This window comes from Salmo salar, chromosome 18 (assembly GCF_965601325.2).
Source record: "Salmo salar chromosome 18, fSalSal1, whole genome shotgun sequence".
NCBI classification, from domain to species: Eukaryota; Metazoa; Chordata; class Actinopteri; order Salmoniformes; family Salmonidae; genus Salmo; species Salmo salar.
Window position 1 is genome coordinate 40092386 of NC_138308.1, and position 19518 is coordinate 40111903.

Sequence of the window (19518 nt, forward strand, 5' to 3'; positions counted from 1 at the left end):
CTAGCTGATTCATCTAGCCTACATTACACATGAACAGCTGATATATCTAACTAGCTGATTCATCTAGTCTACATTAGAGATGAACAGCTGATATATCTAACTAGCTGATTCATCTAGCCTACATTAGAGATGAACAGCTGATATATCTAACTAGCTGATTCATCTAGTCTACATTAGAGATGAACAGCTGATATATCTAACTAGCTGATTCATCTAGCCTACATTATCGATGATCAGCTGATATATCTAACTAGCTGATTCATCTAGCCTACATTAGAGATGATCAGCTGATATATTTAAGTAGCTGATTCATCTAGTCTACATTAGAGATGAACAGCTGATATATCTAACTAGCTGATTCATCTAGCCTACATTATCGATGATCAGCTGATATAACTAACTAGCTGATTCATCTAGCCTACATTACAGATGAACAGCTGATATATCTAACTAGCTGATTCATCGAGCCTACATTAGAGATGATCAGCTGATATATCTAACTACCTGATTCAGCTAGCCTACATTAGAGATGAACAGCTGATATATCTAAGTAGCTGATTCATCTAGCCTACATTAGAGATGAACAGCTGATATATCTAACTACCTGATTCATCAAGCCTACATTAGAGATGATCAGCTGATATATCTAACTAGCTGATTCATCTAGTCTACATTAGAGATGAACAGCTGATATATCTAACTAGCTGATTCATCTAGCCTACATTATCGATGATCAGCTGATATATCTAACTAGCTGATTCATCTAGCCTACATTACAGATGAACAGCTGATATATCTAACTAGCTGATTCATCGAGCCTACATTAGAGATGATCAGCTGATATATCTAACTACCTGATTCATCTAGCCTACATTAGAGATGAACAGCTGATATATCTAACTAGCTGATTCATCTAGCCTACATTACACATGAACAGCTGATATATCTAACTAGCTGATTCATCTAGCCTACATTACACATGAACAGCTGATATATCTAACTAGCTGATTCATCTAGTCTACATTAGAGATGAACAGCTGATATATCTAACTACCTGATTCAGCTAGCCTACATTAGAGATGAACAGCTGATATATCTAACTAGCTGATTCATCTAGCCTACATTAGAGATGAACAGCTGATATATCTAACTACCTGATTCATCTAGCCTACATTAGAGATGATCAGCTGATATATCTAACTAGCTTATTCATCTAGCCTACACTAGAGATGAACAGCTGATATGGCTAACTAGCTGATTCATCTAGCCTACATTAGAGATGAACAGCTGATATATCTAACTACCTGATTCATCTAGCCTACATTAGAGATGAACAGCTGATATATCTAACTAGCTGATTCATCTAGCCTACATTAGAGATGAACAGCTGATATATCTAACTACCTGATTCATCTAGCCTACATTAGAGATGAACAGCTGATATATCTAACTAGCTGATTCATCTAGCCTACATTACACATGAACAGCTGATATATCTAACTAGCTGATTCATCTAGCCTACATTAGAGATGAACAGCTGATATATCTAACTAGCTGATTCATCTAGCCTACATTACACATGAACAGCTGATATATCTAACTAGCTGATTCATCTACGCTACATTAGAGATGATCAGCTGATATATTTAAGTAGCTGATTCATCTAGTCTACATTAGAGATGAACAGCTGATATATCTAACTAGCTGATTCATCTAGCCTACATTATCGATGATCAGCTGATATATCTAACTACCTGATTCAGCTAGCCTACATTAGAGATGAACAGCTGATATATCTAACTAGCTGAGTCATCTTGCCTACATTAGAGATGAACAGCTGATATATCTAACTACCTGATTCATCTAGCCTACATTAGAGATGATCAGCTGATATATCTAACTAGCTGATTCATCTAGTCTACATTAGAGATGAACAGCTGATATATCTAACTAGCTGATTCATCTAGCCTACATTATCGATGAACAGCTGATATATCTAACTAGCTGATTCATCTAGCCTACATTATCGATGATCAGCTGATATATCTAACTAGCTGATTCATCTAGCCTACATTAGAGATGAACAGCTGATATATCTAACTACCTGATTCATCGAGCCTACATTAGACATGATCAGCTGATATATCTAACTACCTGATTCATCTAGCCTACATTAGAGATGATCAGCTGATATATCTGACTAGCTGATTCATCTAGCCTACACTAGAGATGAAAAGCTGATATGGCTAACTAGCTGATTCATCTAGCCTACATTAGAGATGAACAGCTGATATATCTAACTACCTGATTCATCTAGCCTACATTAGAGATGAACAGCTGATATATCTAACTAGCTGATTCATCTAGCCTACATTAGAGATGAACAGCTGATATATCTAAATACCTGATTCATCTAGCCTACATTAGAGATGAACAGCTGATATATCTAACTACCTGATTCATCTAGCCTACATTACACATGAACAGCTGATATATCTAACTAGCTGATTCATCTAGCCTACATTAGAGATGAACCGCTGATATATCTAACTAGCTGATTCATCTAGCCTACATTACACATGAACAGCTGATATATCTAACTAGCTGATTCATCTAGCCTACATTACACATGAACAGCTGATATATCTAACTAGCTGATTCATCTAGTCTACATTAGAGATGAACAGCTGATATATCTAACTAGCTGATTCATCTAGCCTACATTAGAGATGAACAGCTGATATATCTAACTAGCTGATTCATCTAGTCTACATTAGAGATGAACAGCTGATATATCTAACTAGCTGATTCATCTAGCCTACATTAGAGATGAACAGCTGATATATCTAACTACCTGATTCATCAAGCCTACATTAGAGATGATCAGCTGATATATCTAACTAGCTGATTCATCTAGTCTACATTAGAGATGAACAGCTGATATATCTAACTAGCTGATTCATCTAGCCTACATTATCGATGATCAGCTGATATATCTAACTAGCTGATTCATCTAGCCTACATTACAGATGAACAGCTGATATATCTAACTAGCTGATTCATCGAGCCTACATTAGAGATGATCAGCTGATATATCTAACTACCTGATTCATCTAGCCTACATTAGAGATGAACAGCTGATATATCTAACTAGCTGATTCATCTAGCCTACATTACACATGAACAGCTGATATATCTAACTAGCTGATTCATCTAGCCTACATTACACATGAACAGCTGATATATCTAACTAGCTGATTCATCTAGTCTACATTAGAGATGAACAGCTGATATATCTAACTAGCTGATTCATCTAGCCTACATTACACATGAACAGCTGATATATCTAACTAGCTGATTCATCTAGCCTACATTAGAGATGATCAGCTGATATATTTAAGTAGCTGATTCATCTAGTCTACATTAGAGATGAACAGCTGATATATCTAACTAGCTGATTCATCTAGCCTACATTATCGATGATCAGCTGATATATCTAACTAGCTGATTCATCTAGCCTACATTACAGATGAAAAGCTGATATATCTAACTAGCTGATTCATCGAGCCTACATTAGAGATGATCAGCTGATATATCTAACTACCTGATTCAGCTAGCCTACATTAGAGATGAACAGCTGATATATCTAACTAGCTGATTCACCTAGCCTACATTAGAGATGAACAGCTGATATATCTTACTACCTGATTCATCTAGCCTACATTAGAGATGATCAGCTGATATATCTAACTAGCTGATTCATCTAGTCTACATTAGAGATGAACAGCTGATATATCTAACTAGCTGATTCATCTAGCCTACATTATCGATGATCAGCTGATATATCTAACTAGCTGATTCTTCTAGCCTACATTAGAGATGATCAGCTGATATATCTAACTACCTGATTCATCTAGCCTACATTAGAGATGATCAGCTGATATATCTGACTAGCTGATTCATCTAGCCTACACTAGAGATGAACAGCTGATATGGCTAACTAGCTGATTCATCTAGCCTACATTAGAGATGAACAGCTGATATATCTAACTACCTGATTCATCTAGCCTACATTAGAGATGAACAGCTGATATATCTAACTAGCTGATTCATCTAGCCTACATTACACATGAACAGCTGATATATCTAACTAGCTGATTCATCTAGTCTACATTAGAGATGAACAGCTGATATATCTAACTAGCTGATTCATCTAGCCTACATTAGAGATGAACAGCTGATATATCTAACTAGCTGATTCATCTAGTCTACATTAGAGATGAACAGCTGATATATCTAACTAGCTGATTCATCTAGCCTACATTATCGATGATCAGCTGATATATCTAACTAGCTGATTCATCTAGCCTACATTAGAGATGATCAGCTGATATATTTAAGTAGCTGATTCATCTAGTCTACATTAGAGATGAACAGCTGATATATCTAACTAGCTGATTCATCTAGCCTACATTATCGATGATCAGCTGATATAACTAACTAGCTGATTCATCTAGCCTACATTACAGATGAACAGCTGATATATCTAACTAGCTGATTCATCGAGCCTACATTAGAGATGATCAGCTGATATATCTAACTACCTGATTCAGCTAGCCTACATTAGAGATGAACAGCTGATATATCTAAGTAGCTGATTCATCTAGCCTACATTAGAGATGAACAGCTGATATATCTAACTACCTGATTCATCAAGCCTACATTAGAGATGATCAGCTGATATATCTAACTAGCTGATTCATCTAGTCTACATTAGAGATGAACAGCTGATATATCTAACTAGCTGATTCATCTAGCCTACATTATCGATGATCAGCTGATATATCTAACTAGCTGATTCATCTAGCCTACATTACAGATGAACAGCTGATATATCTAACTAGCTGATTCATCGAGCCTACATTAGAGATGATCAGCTGATATATCTAACTACCTGATTCATCTAGCCTACATTAGAGATGAACAGCTGATATATCTAACTAGCTGATTCATCTAGCCTACATTACACATGAACAGCTGATATATCTAACTAGCTGATTCATCTAGCCTACATTACACATGAACAGCTGATATATCTAACTAGCTGATTCATCTAGTCTACATTAGAGATGAACAGCTGATATATCTAACTACCTGATTCAGCTAGCCTACATTAGAGATGAACAGCTGATATATCTAACTAGCTGATTCATCTAGCCTACATTAGAGATGAACAGCTGATATATCTAACTACCTGATTCATCTAGCCTACATTAGAGATGATCAGCTGATATATCTAACTAGCTTATTCATCTAGCCTACACTAGAGATGAACAGCTGATATGGCTAACTAGCTGATTCATCTAGCCTACATTAGAGATGAACAGCTGATATATCTAACTACCTGATTCATCTAGCCTACATTAGAGATGAACAGCTGATATATCTAACTAGCTGATTCATCTAGCCTACATTAGAGATGAACAGCTGATATATCTAACTACCTGATTCATCTAGCCTACATTAGAGATGAACAGCTGATATATCTAACTAGCTGATTCATCTAGCCTACATTACACATGAACAGCTGATATATCTAACTAGCTGATTCATCTAGCCTACATTAGAGATGAACAGCTGATATATCTAACTAGCTGATTCATCTAGCCTACATTACACATGAACAGCTGATATATCTAACTAGCTGATTCATCTACGCTACATTAGAGATGATCAGCTGATATATTTAAGTAGCTGATTCATCTAGTCTACATTAGAGATGAACAGCTGATATATCTAACTAGCTGATTCATCTAGCCTACATTATCGATGATCAGCTGATATATCTAACTACCTGATTCAGCTAGCCTACATTAGAGATGAACAGCTGATATATCTAACTAGCTGAGTCATCTTGCCTACATTAGAGATGAACAGCTGATATATCTAACTACCTGATTCATCTAGCCTACATTAGAGATGATCAGCTGATATATCTAACTAGCTGATTCATCTAGTCTACATTAGAGATGAACAGCTGATATATCTAACTAGCTGATTCATCTAGCCTACATTATCGATGAACAGCTGATATATCTAACTAGCTGATTCATCTAGCCTACATTATCGATGATCAGCTGATATATCTAACTAGCTGATTCATCTAGCCTACATTAGAGATGAACAGCTGATATATCTAACTACCTGATTCATCGAGCCTACATTAGACATGATCAGCTGATATATCTAACTACCTGATTCATCTAGCCTACATTAGAGATGATCAGCTGATATATCTGACTAGCTGATTCATCTAGCCTACACTAGAGATGAAAAGCTGATATGGCTAACTAGCTGATTCATCTAGCCTACATTAGAGATGAACAGCTGATATATCTAACTACCTGATTCATCTAGCCTACATTAGAGATGAACAGCTGATATATCTAACTAGCTGATTCATCTAGCCTACATTAGAGATGAACAGCTGATATATCTAAATACCTGATTCATCTAGCCTACATTAGAGATGAACAGCTGATATATCTAACTACCTGATTCATCTAGCCTACATTACACATGAACAGCTGATATATCTAACTAGCTGATTCATCTAGCCTACATTAGAGATGAACCGCTGATATATCTAACTAGCTGATTCATCTAGCCTACATTACACATGAACAGCTGATATATCTAACTAGCTGATTCATCTAGCCTACATTACACATGAACAGCTGATATATCTAACTAGCTGATTCATCTAGTCTACATTAGAGATGAACAGCTGATATATCTAACTAGCTGATTCATCTAGCCTACATTAGAGATGAACAGCTGATATATCTAACTAGCTGATTCATCTAGTCTACATTAGAGATGAACAGCTGATATATCTAACTAGCTGATTCATCTAGCCTACATTAGAGATGAACAGCTGATATATCTAACTACCTGATTCATCAAGCCTACATTAGAGATGATCAGCTGATATATCTAACTAGCTGATTCATCTAGTCTACATTAGAGATGAACAGCTGATATATCTAACTAGCTGATTCATCTAGCCTACATTATCGATGATCAGCTGATATATCTAACTAGCTGATTCATCTAGCCTACATTACAGATGAACAGCTGATATATCTAACTAGCTGATTCATCGAGCCTACATTAGAGATGATCAGCTGATATATCTAACTACCTGATTCATCTAGCCTACATTAGAGATGAACAGCTGATATATCTAACTAGCTGATTCATCTAGCCTACATTACACATGAACAGCTGATATATCTAACTAGCTGATTCATCTAGCCTACATTACACATGAACAGCTGATATATCTAACTAGCTGATTCATCTAGTCTACATTAGAGATGAACAGCTGATATATCTAACTACCTGATTCAGCTAGCCTACATTAGAGATGAACAGCTGATATATCTAACTAGCTGATTCATCTAGCCTACATTAGAGATGAACAGCTGATATATCTAACTACCTGATTCATCTAGCCTACATTAGAGATGATCAGCTGATATATCTAACTAGCTTATTCATCTAGCCTACACTAGAGATGAACAGCTGATATGGCTAACTAGCTGATTCATCTAGCCTACATTAGAGATGAACAGCTGATATATCTAACTACCTGATTCATCTAGCCTACATTAGAGATGAACAGCTGATATATCTAACTAGCTGATTCATCTAGCCTACATTAGAGATGAACAGCTGATATATCTAACTACCTGATTCATCTAGCCTACATTAGAGATGAACAGCTGATATATCTAACTAGCTGATTCATCTAGCCTACATTACACATGAACAGCTGATATATCTAACTAGCTGATTCATCTAGCCTACATTAGAGATGAACAGCTGATATATCTAACTAGCTGATTCATCTAGCCTACATTACACATGAACAGCTGATATATCTAACTAGCTGATTCATCTACGCTACATTAGAGATGATCAGCTGATATATTTAAGTAGCTGATTCATCTAGTCTACATTAGAGATGAACAGCTGATATATCTAACTAGCTGATTCATCTAGCCTACATTATCGATGATCAGCTGATATATCTAACTACCTGATTCAGCTAGCCTACATTAGAGATGAACAGCTGATATATCTAACTAGCTGAGTCATCTTGCCTACATTAGAGATGAACAGCTGATATATCTAACTACCTGATTCATCTAGCCTACATTAGAGATGATCAGCTGATATATCTAACTAGCTGATTCATCTAGTCTACATTAGAGATGAACAGCTGATATATCTAACTAGCTGATTCATCTAGCCTACATTATCGATGAACAGCTGATATATCTAACTAGCTGATTCATCTAGCCTACATTATCGATGATCAGCTGATATATCTAACTAGCTGATTCATCTAGCCTACATTAGAGATGAACAGCTGATATATCTAACTACCTGATTCATCGAGCCTACATTAGACATGATCAGCTGATATATCTAACTACCTGATTCATCTAGCCTACATTAGAGATGATCAGCTGATATATCTGACTAGCTGATTCATCTAGCCTACACTAGAGATGAAAAGCTGATATGGCTAACTAGCTGATTCATCTAGCCTACATTAGAGATGAACAGCTGATATATCTAACTACCTGATTCATCTAGCCTACATTAGAGATGAACAGCTGATATATCTAACTAGCTGATTCATCTAGCCTACATTAGAGATGAACAGCTGATATATCTAAATACCTGATTCATCTAGCCTACATTAGAGATGAACAGCTGATATATCTAACTACCTGATTCATCTAGCCTACATTACACATGAACAGCTGATATATCTAACTAGCTGATTCATCTAGCCTACATTAGAGATGAACCGCTGATATATCTAACTAGCTGATTCATCTAGCCTACATTACACATGAACAGCTGATATATCTAACTAGCTGATTCATCTAGCCTACATTACACATGAACAGCTGATATATCTAACTAGCTGATTCATCTAGTCTACATTAGAGATGAACAGCTGATATATCTAACTAGCTGATTCATCTAGCCTACATTAGAGATGAACAGCTGATATATCTAACTAGCTGATTCATCTAGTCTACATTAGAGATGAACAGCTGATATATCTAACTAGCTGATTCATCTAGCCTACATTATCGATGATCAGCTGATATATCTAACTAGCTGATTCATCTAGCCTACATTAGAGATGATCAGCTGATATATTTAAGTAGCTGATTCATCTAGTCTACATTAGAGATGAACAGCTGATATATCTAACTAGCTGATTCATCTAGCCTACATTATCGATGATCAGCTGATATAACTAACTAGCTGATTCATCTAGCCTACATTACAGATGAACAGCTGATATATCTAACTAGCTGATTCATCTAGCCTACATTAGAGATGATCAGCTGATATATCTAACTACCTGATTCAGCTAGCCTACATTAGAGATGAACAGCTGATATATCTAACTAGCTGATTCATCTAGCCTACATTAGAGATGAACAGCTGATATATCTAACTACCTGATTCATCAAGCCTACATTAGAGATGATCAGCTGATATATCTAACTAGCTGATTCATCTAGTCTACATTAGAGATGAACAGCTGATATATCTAACTAGCTGATTCATCTAGCCTACATTATCGATGATCAGCTGATATATCTAACTAGCTGATTCATCTAGCCTACATTACAGATGAACAGCTGATATATCTAACTAGCTGATTCATCGAGCCTACATTAGAGATGATCAGCTGATATATCTAACTACCTGATTCAGCTAGCCTACATTATCGATGATCAGCTGATATATCTAACTAGCTGATTCATCTAGCCTACATTAGAGATGATCAGCTGATATATTTAAGTAGCTGATTCATCTAGTCTACATTAGAGATGAACAGCTGATATAGCTAACTAGCTGATTCATCTAGCCTACACTAGAGATGAACAGCTGATATATCTAACTTGCTGATTCATCTAGCCTACATTAGAGATGAACAGATGATATATCTAACTAGCTGATTCATCTAGCCTACATTATCGATGATCAACTGATATATCTAACTAGCTGATTCATCTAGCCTACATTACACATGAACAGCTGATATATCTAACTAGCTGATTCATCTAGCCTACATTAGACATGAACAGCTGATATATCTAACTAGCTGATTCATCTAGCCTACATTACACATGAACAGCTGATATATCTAACTAGCTGATTCATCGAGCCTACATTAGAGATGATCAGCTGATTTATCTAACTACCTGATTCAGCTAGCCTACATTATCGATGATCAGCTGATATATCTAACTAGCTGATTCATCTAGCCTACATTAGAGATGAACAGCTGATATATCTAACTACCTGATTCATCTAGCCTACATTAGAGATGATCAGCTGATATATCTAACTAGCTTATTCATCTAGCCTACACTAGAGATGAACAGCTGATATGGCTAACTAGCTGATTCATCTAGCCTACATTAGAGATGAACAGCTGATATATCTAACTACCTGATTCATCTAGCCTACATTAGAGATGAACAGCTGATATATCTAACTAGCTGATTCATCTAGCCTACATTACACATGAACAGCTGATATATCTAACTAGCTGATTCATCTAGCCTACATTAGAGATGAACAGCTGATATATCTAACTAGCTGATTCATCTAGCCTACATTACACATGAACAGCTGATATATCTAACTAGCTGATTCATCTACGCTACATTAGAGATGATCAGCTGATATATTTAAGTAGCTGATTCATCTAGTCTACATTAGAGATGAACAGCTGATATATCTAACTAGCTGATTCATCTAGCCTACATTATCGATGATCAGCTGATATATCTAACTACCTGATTCAGCTAGCCTACATTAGAGATGAACAGCTGATATATCTAACTAGCTGATTCATCTTGCCTACATTAGAGATGAACAGCTGATATATCTAACTACCTGATTCATCTAGCCTACATTAGAGATGATCAGCTGATATATCTAACTAGCTGATTCATCTAGTCTACATTAGAGATGAACAGCTGATATATCTAACTAGCTGATTCATCTAGCCTACATTATCGATGAACAGCTGATATATCTAACTAGCTGATTCATCTAGCCTACATTATCGATGATCAGCTGATATATCTAACTAGCTGATTCATCTAGCCTACATTAGAAATGAACAGCTGATATATCTAACTACCTGATTCATCGAGCCTACATTAGAGATGATCAGCTGATATATCTAACTACCTGATTCATCTAGCCTACATTAGAGATGATCAGCTGATATATCTGACTAGCTGATTCATCTAGCCTACACTAGAGATGAAAAGCTGATATGGCTAACTAGCTGATTCATCTAGCCTACATTAGAGATGAACAGCTGATATATCTAACTACCTGATTCATCTAGCCTACATTAGAGATGAACAGCTGATATATCTAACTAGCTGATTCATCTAGCCTACATTAGAGATGAACAGCTGATATATCTAAATACCTGATTCATCTAGCCTACATTAGAGATGAACAGCTGATATATCTAACTACCTGATTCATCTAGCCTACATTACACATGAACAGCTGATATATCTAACTAGCTGATTCATCTAGCCTACATTAGAGATGAACCGCTGATATATCTAACTAGCTGATTCATCTAGCCTACATTACACATGAACAGCTGATATATCTAACTAGCTGATTCATCTAGCCTACATTACACATGAACAGCTGATATATCTAACTATCTGATTCATCTAGTCTACATTAGAGATGAACAGCTGATATATCTAACTAGCTGATTCATCTAGCCTACATTAGAGATGAACAGCTGATATATCTAACTAGCTGATTCATCTAGTCTACATTAGAGATGAACAGCTGATATATCTAACTAGCTGATTCATCTAGCCTACATTATCGATGATCAGCTGATATATCTAACTAGCTGATTCATCTAGCCTACATTAGAGATGATCAGCTGATATATTTAAGTAGCTGATTCATCTAGTCTACATTAGAGATGAACAGCTGATATATCTAACTAGCTGATTCATCTAGCCTACATTATCGATGATCAGCTGATATAACTAACTAGCTGATTCATCTAGCCTACATTACAGATGAACAGCTGATATATCTAACTAGCTGATTCATCGAGCCTACATTAGAGATGATCAGCTGATATATCTAACTACCTGATTCAGCTAGCCTACATTAGAGATGAACAGCTGATATATCTAACTAGCTGATTCATCTAGCCTACATTAGAGATGAACAGCTGATATATCTAACTACCTGATTCATCAAGCCTACATTAGAGATGATCAGCTGATATATCTAACTAGCTGATTCATCTAGTCTACATTAGAGATGAACAGCTGATATATCTAACTAGCTGATTCATCTAGCCTACATTATCGATGATCAGCTGATATATCTAACTAGCTGATTCATCTAGCCTACATTACAGATGAACAGCTGATATATCTAACTAGCTGATTCATCGAGCCTACATTAGAGATGATCAGCTGATATATCTAACTACCTGATTCAGCTAGCCTACATTATCGATGATCAGCTGATATATCTAACTAGCTGATTCATCTAGCCTACATTAGAGATGATCAGCTGATATATTTAAGTAGCTGATTCATCTAGTCTACATTAGAGATGAACAGCTGATATAGCTAACTAGCTGATTCATCTAGCCTACACTAGAGATGAACAGCTGATATATCTAACTTGCTGATTCATCTAGCCTACATTAGAGATGAACAGATGATATATCTAACTAGCTGATTCATCTAGCCTACATTATCGATGATCAACTGATATATCTAACTAGCTGATTCATCTAGCCTACATTACACATGAACAGCTGATATATCTAACTAGCTGATTCATCTAGCCTACATTAGACATGAACAGCTGATATATCTAACTAGCTGATTCATCTAGCCTACATTACACATGAACAGCTGATATATCTAACTAGCTGATTCATCGAGCCTACATTAGAGATGATCAGCTGATTTATCTAACTACCTGATTCAGCTAGCCTACATTATCGATGATCAGCTGATATATCTAACTAGCTGATTCATCTAGCCTACATTAGAGATGATCAGCTGATATATTTAAGTAGCTGATTCATCTAGTCTACATTAGAGATGAACAGCTGATATATCTAACTAGCTGATTCATCTAGCCTACATTAGAGATGATCAGCTGATATATCTAACTAGCAGATTCATCTAGCCTACACTAGAGATGAACAGCTGATATATCTAACTAGCTGATTCATCTAGCCTACATTTGAGACAAACAGCTGATATAGCTAACTAGCTGATTCATCAAGTCTACACTAGAGATGAACAGCTGATATATCTAACTAGCTGATTCATCTAGCCTACGTTAGAGATGAACAGCTGATATAACTAACTAGCTGATTCATCTAGCCTACATTAGAGATGAACAGCTGATATAGCTAACTAGCTGATTCATCTAGCCTACATTACACATGAACAGCTGATATATCTAACTAGCTGATTCATCTAGCCTACATTAGACATGAACAGCTGATATATCTAACTAGCTGATTCATCTAGCCTACATTACACATGAACAGCTGATATATCTAACTAGCTGATTCATCGAGCCTACATTAGAGATGATCAGCTGATTTATCTAACTACCTGATTCAGCTAGCCTACATTATCGATGATCAGCTGATATATCTAACTAGCTGATTCATCTAGCCTACATTAGAGATGATCAGCTGATATATTTAAGTAGCTGATTCATCTAGTCTACATTAGAGATGAACAGCTGATATATCTAACTAGCTGATTCATCTAGCCTACATTAGAGATGATCAGCTGATATATCTAACTAGCAGATTCATCTAGCCTACACTAGAGATGAACAGCTGATATATCTAACTAGCTGATTCATCTAGCCTACATTAGAGACAAACAGCTGATATAGCTAACTAGCTGATTCATCAAGTCTACACTAGAGATGAACAGCTGATATATCTAACTAGCTGATTCATCTAGCCTACATTAGAGATGAACAGCTGATATAACTAACTAGCTGATTCATCTAGCCTACATTAGAGATGAACAGCTGATATAGCTAACTAGCTGATTCATCTAGCCTACACTAGAGATGAACAGCTGATATATCTAACTTGCTGATTCATCTAGCCTACATTAGAGATGAACAGCTGATATATCTAACTACCTGATTCATGATTCATCTAGCCTACACTAGAGATGAACAGCTGATATATCTAACTAGCTGATTCATCTAGCCTACATTTGAGACAAACAGCTGATATAGCTAACTAGCTGATTCATCAAGTCTACACTAGAGATGAACAGCTGATATATCTAACTAGCTGATTCATCTAGCCTACGTTAGAGATGAACAGCTGATATAACTAACTAGCTGATTCATCTAGCCTACATTAGAGATGAACAGCTGATATAGCTAACTAGCTGATTCATCTAGCCTACATTACACATGAACAGCTGATATATCTAACTAGCTGATTCATCTAGCCTACATTAGACATGAACAGCTGATATATCTAACTAGCTGATTCATCTAGCCTACATTACACATGAACAGCTGATATATCTAACTAGCTGATTCATCGAGCCTACATTAGAGATGATCAGCTGATTTATCTAACTACCTGATTCAGCTAGCCTACATTATCGATGATCAGCTGATATATCTAACTAGCTGATTCATCTAGCCTACATTAGAGATGATCAGCTGATATATTTAAGTAGCTGATTCATCTAGTCTACATTAGAGATGAACAGCTGATATATCTAACTAGCTGATTCATCTAGCCTACTTTAGAGATGATCAGCTGATATATCTAACTAGCAGATTCATCTAGCCTACACTAGAGATGAACAGCTGATATATCTAACTAGCTGATTCATCTAGCCTACATTAGAGACAAACAGCTGATATAGCTAACTAGCTGATTCATCAAGTCTACACTAGAGATGAACAGCTGATATATCTAACTAGCTGATTCATCTAGCCTACATTAGAGATGAACAGCTGATATAACTAACTAGCTGATTCATCTAGCCTACATTAGAGATGAACAGCTGATATAGCTAACTAGCTGATTCATCTAGCCTACACTAGAGATGAACAGCTGATATATCTAACTTGCTGATTCATCTAGCCTACATTAGAGATGAACAGCTGATATATCTAACTACCTGATTCATCTAGCCTACATTAGAGATGAACAGCTGATATATCTAACTAGCTGATTCATCTAGCCTACATTACACATGAACAGCTGATATATCTAACTAGCTGATTCATCTAGCCTACATTAGAGATGAACAGCTGATATATCTAACTAGCTGATTCATCTAGCCTACATTACACATGAACAGCTGATATATCTAACTAGCTGATTCATCTAGCCTACATTACACATGAACAGCTGATATATCTAACTAGCTGATTCATCTAGTCTACATTAGAGATGAACAGCTGATATATCTAACTACCTGATTCAGCTAGCCTACATTAGAGATGAACAGCTGATATATCTAACTACCTTATTCATCTAGCCTACATTAGAGATGATCAGCTGATATATCTAACTAGCTGATTCATCTAGCCTACACTAGAGATGAACAGCTGATATGGCTAACTAGCTGATTTCTTTAGCCTACATTAGAGATGAACAGCTGATATATCTAACTACCTGATTCATCTAGCCTACATTAGAGATGAATAGCTGATATATCTAACTAGCTGATTCATCTAGCCTACATTAGAGATGAACAGCTGATATATCTAACTAGCTGATTCATCTAGCCAACATTAGAGATGAACAGCTGATATATCTAACTAGCTGATTCATCTAGCCTACATTACACATGAACAGCTGATATATTTAACTAGCTGATTCATCTAGCCTACATTAGAGATGAACAGCTGATATATCTAATTAGCTAATTCATCTAGCCTACACTAGAGATGAACAGCTGATATAGCTAACTAGCTAATTCATCTAGCCTACACTAGAGATGATCAGCTGATATAGCTAACTAGCTGATTCATCTAGCCTACACTAGAGATGAACAGCTGATATATCTAACTTGCTGATTCATCTAGCTTACATTAGAGATGAACAGCTGATATATCTAACTACCTGATTCATCTAGCCTACATTAGAGATGAACAGCTGATATATCTAACTAGCTGATTCATCTAGCCTACATTACACATGAACAGCTGATATATCTAACTAGCTGATTCATCTAGCCTACATTAGAGATGAACAGCTGTTATATCTAACTAGCTGATTCATCTAGCCTACATTACACATGAACAGCTGATATATCTAACTAGCTGATTCATCTACCCTACATTACACATGAACAGCTGATATATCTAACTAGCTGATTGATCTAGTCTACATTAGAGATGAACAGCTGATATATCTAACTAGCTGTTTCATCTAGCCTACATTAGAGATGAACAGCTGATATATCTAACTAGCTGATTCATCTAGTCTACATTAGAGATTAAAAGCTGATATATCTAACTAGCTGATTCATCTAGCCTACACTATCGATGATCAGCTGATATATCTAACTAGCTGATTCATGTAGTCTACATTAGAGATGATCAGCTGATATATTTAAGTAGCTGATTCATCTAGTCTACATTAGAGATGAACAGCTGATATATCTAACTAGCTGATTCATCTAGCCTACATTATCAATGATCAGCTGATATATCTAACTAGCTGATTAATCTAGCCTACATTACAGATGAACAGCTGATATATCTAACTAGCTGATTCATCGAGCCTACATTAGAGATGATCAGCTGATATATCTAACTACCTGATTCAGCTAGACTACATTAGAGATGAACAGCTGATATATCTAACTTGCTGATTCATCTAGTCTACATTAGAGATGAACAGCTGATATATCTAACAACCTGATTCATCTAGCCTACATTAGAGATGAACAGCTGATATATCTAACTAGCTGATTCATCTAGCCTACATTAGAGATGAACAGCTGATATATCTAACTAGCTGATTCATCTAGCCTACATTAGACATGAACAGCTGATATATCTAACTAGCTGATTCATCTAGCCTACATTACACATGAACAGCTGATATATCTAACTAGCTGATTCATCGAGCCTACATTAGAGATGATCAGCTGATATATCTAACTACCTGATTCAGCTAGCCTACATTAGAGATGAAGAACTGATATATCTAACTAGCTGATTCATCTAGCCTACATTAGAGATGAACAGCTGATATAGCTAACTAGCTGATTCATCTAGCCTACACTAGAGATGAACAGCTGATATATCTAACTAGCTGATTCATCTAGCCTACATTAGAGATGATCAGCTGATATATTTAAGTAGCTGATTCATCTAGTCTACATTAGAGATGAACAGCTGATATAGCTAACTAGCTGATTCATCTAGCCTACACTAGAGATGAACAGCTGATATATCTAACTTGCTGATTCATCTAGCCTACATTAGAGATGAACAGATGATATATCTAACTACCTGATTCATCGAGCCTACATTAGAGATGATCAGCTGATATATCTAACTAGCTGATTCATCTAGCCTACATTACACATGAACAGCTGATATATCTAACTAGCTGATTCATCTAGCCTACATTACACATGAACAGCTGATATATCTAACTAGCTGATTCATCTAGCCTACATTAGAGATGATCAGCTGATATATCTAACTACCTGATTCAGCGAGCCTACATTATAGATGATCAGCTGATATATCTAACTAGCTGATTCATCGAGCCTACACTAGAGATGAACAGCTGATATATCTAACTAGCTGATTCATCTAGCCTACATTAGAGATGATCAGCTGATATATCTAACTAGCAGATTCATCTAGCCTACACTAGAGATGAACAGCTGATATATCTAACTAGCTGATTCATCTAGCCTACATTAGAGACAAACAGATGATATAGCTAACTAGCTGATTCATCAAGTCTACACTAGAGATGAACAGCTGATATATCTAACTAGCTGATTCATCTAGCCTACATTAGAGATGAACAGCTGATATAACTAACTAGCTGATTCATCTAGGCTACATTAGAGATGAACAGCTGATATATCTAACTAGCTAATTCATCTAGCCTAAGCTAGAGATGAACAGCTGATATAGCTAACTAGCTAATTCTTCTAGCCTACACTATAGATGATCAGCTGATATAGCTAACTAGCTGATTCATCTAGTCTACACTAGAGATGAACAGCTGATATATCTAACTTGCTGATTCATCTAGCCTACATTAGAGATGAATAGCTGATATATCTAACTACCTGATTCATCTAGCCTACATTAGAGATGAACAGCTGATATATCTAACTAGCTGATTCATCTAGCCTACATTACACATGAACAGCTGATATATCTAACTAGCTGATTCATCTAGCCTACATTAGAGATGAACAGCTGATATATCTAACTAGCTGATTCATCTAGCCTACATTACACATGAACAGCTGATATATCTAACTAGCTGATTCATCTACCCTACATTACACATGAACAGCTGATATATCTAACTAGATGATTGATCTAGTCTACATTAGAGATGAACAGCTGATATATCTAACTAGCTGTTTCATCTAGCCTACATTAGAGATGAACAGCTGATATATCTAACTAGCTGATTCATCTAGTCTACATTAGAGATGAACAGCTGATATATCTAACTAGCTGATTCATCTAGCCTACATTATCGATGATCAGCTGATATATCTAACTAGCTGATTCATCTAGCCTACATTACAGATGAACAGCTGATATATCTAACTAGCTGATTCATCGAGCCTACATTAGAGATGATCAGCTGATATATCTAACTACCTGATTCAGCTAGACTACATTAGAGATGAACAGCTGATATATCTAACTTGCTGATTCATCTAGCCTACATTAGAGATGAACAGCTGATATATCTAACTAGCTGATTCATCTAGCCTACATTACACATGAACAGCTGATATATCTAACTAGCTGATTCATCTAGCCTACATTAGAGATGAACAGCTGATATATCTAACTAGCTGATTCATCTAGCCTACATTACACATGAACAGCTGATATATCTAACTAGCTGATTCATCTACCCTACATTACACATGAACAGCTGATATATCTAACTAGATGATTGATCTAGTCTACATTAGAGATGAACAGCTGATATATCTAACTAGCTGTTTCATCTAGCCTACATTAGAGATGAACAGCTGATATATCTAACTAGCTGATTCATCTAGTCTACATTAGAGATGAACAGCTGATATATCTAACTAGCTGATTCATCTAGCCTACATTAGAGATGAACAGCTGATATATCTAACTAGCTGATTC